The following is a 1,786-nucleotide window of genomic DNA, read 5'->3' on the forward strand; positions in this document are numbered from 1 at the left end:
AAATGGCAAGATTTCATTCTTTTTATGGCTAAATATTCCGTTGTATATCTATACTACAATTTATTTTTTTCTCACAAAGACAGATTTAGATTTTATTTTATATTTTTGTATTTTCCCAGAGCCCCTCATCCACCATTGTCTCTCATCTTCTGGCTGTTCTCCTTTTCCAGATTAATAATACATGCAGCAGACAGACACAGGGATATTTCTCTGCCTTTTAATGACTGAAGCAAAAAAGGTCTAAAACCACAGCTTCCAGAAGAAGCATTTATTCTTGCCAGTCTTGTACCTCTCTTTGAACTTGACCTCCCTTGCATTTCAGAGCAGGGTCTCTGAAGACATCTTTGTTGATGACAGTTTTGTCCAAGAAGATATCCACAGAGTACCTTGTGGGCATGAGGTGATTGTAGTTATAAGTTTTCACAAAATATTTGATCCTTGACCTCTTAGCAATTTTTTTCTTGCCCATGGCACCTGTCACTTTTCAGGACCTGTGGTCAATTCCAGCCACCACAGCATAGGGGTGGTCTGAGGTGCCATCTTCAATGTTCTTCACGATGACTACTTTGCAGCCGGAGTAGCGTCCGGCCAGGACCAGCTTCACCTTCCCGGGTTTCATAAACTTGTCCATTTTGACAGCAGCCACACGGGCCTACAGCAGAAAGGCTATACTACAATTTCTTTATCCATTCATCCATCGATGGGCACTTAAGTTGTTCCCTTACATTGGCTATTATAGATAATGCTGCAATGAACATGAGGGTGTATATATCTTTTCAAATTAGTAATTTTGTTTTCTTCAGATAAATACCCAGAAGTAGAATTGCTGGATCATATGGTAGTTCTATTTTTAATTTTTTAAGGCTTCTCCAAACTGTTTTCCATAGTGGTCACACCAATTTACATTCCCACCAACAGTGCATAAGGGTTCCCTTTTCTCCACATCTTCACCAATACTTGTTATATCTAGTCTTTTTGGTAATAGCTGTTTTAACAGGAGTGAGGTAATATCTCATTATGGTTTTGATTTACATTTCCCTGATGATTAATGATATTGAGTAGTTTTCCATATACCTAGTGGCCATCAATATGCCTTAGGGAAAAAGCCTATTCAGATCTTCTGCCTTTTGATTGTTTTTTTTTATATTGAGTTGTATGTGTTCTTTGTATATTTTGTATATTAGCTCCTTGTCAGATATATAATTTGCAATTATTTTCTCTCATTCAATGGGTTGCCTTTTCATTTTTTAAAATTATTAATTTCTTTTTAAATTGGGGAACAGTGTGTTTTTCCAGGACCCATCAGCTCCAAGTAGTTGTTTCAAACTAGTTGTGGAGGGCACAGCTCTGTGGCCCATGTGGCCGGGGATCAAACCGGCAACCTTGGTGTTATGAGCACTGCGCTGTAACCAACTGAGCTAACTAGCTGACCTGGTTAGTTGCCTTTTCATTTTTGTTGATGCTTCCTTTGCTGTGCAAAAACATTTTTTCTTGATGTAGTTCTATTTGTTTGCTTTTGCTTTTGTTCTTTTGCTTTTGGTGTCATATTTCAAAGAAATCATCACCAAGACTTACGTCAAGAGTTTACTGACTATGCTTTCCTCTAGGAGTATTATGGTTTCATGTTTTACATCCAAGTCTTTAATCCACTTTGAGTTAAATTTTGTGTATGGTGTAAGATAGTGGTCCAGTTTCATTCTTTTACATGTGGCTGTCCAATTTTTCCAACACCATTTATTAAGGAGTCTGTCCTTTCCCCATTGTATACATTTTTAGCTTCTTTGTA

General features: G+C 37.5%; 1 pseudogene; it reads right to left on the bottom strand.

Annotated features, from left to right (window-relative positions):
* Window positions 1–240: 240 nt before the first annotated feature.
* On the bottom strand, window positions 241–631 carry LOC109383238 (60S ribosomal protein L27 pseudogene; annotated as a pseudogene).
* Window positions 632–1,786: the final 1,155 nt, after the last annotated feature.

The sequence above is a fragment of the Hipposideros armiger genome, unplaced genomic scaffold (genome assembly GCF_001890085.2).
Source record: "Hipposideros armiger isolate ML-2016 unplaced genomic scaffold, ASM189008v1 scaffold_79, whole genome shotgun sequence".
NCBI lineage: Eukaryota > Metazoa > Chordata > Mammalia > Chiroptera > Hipposideridae > Hipposideros > Hipposideros armiger.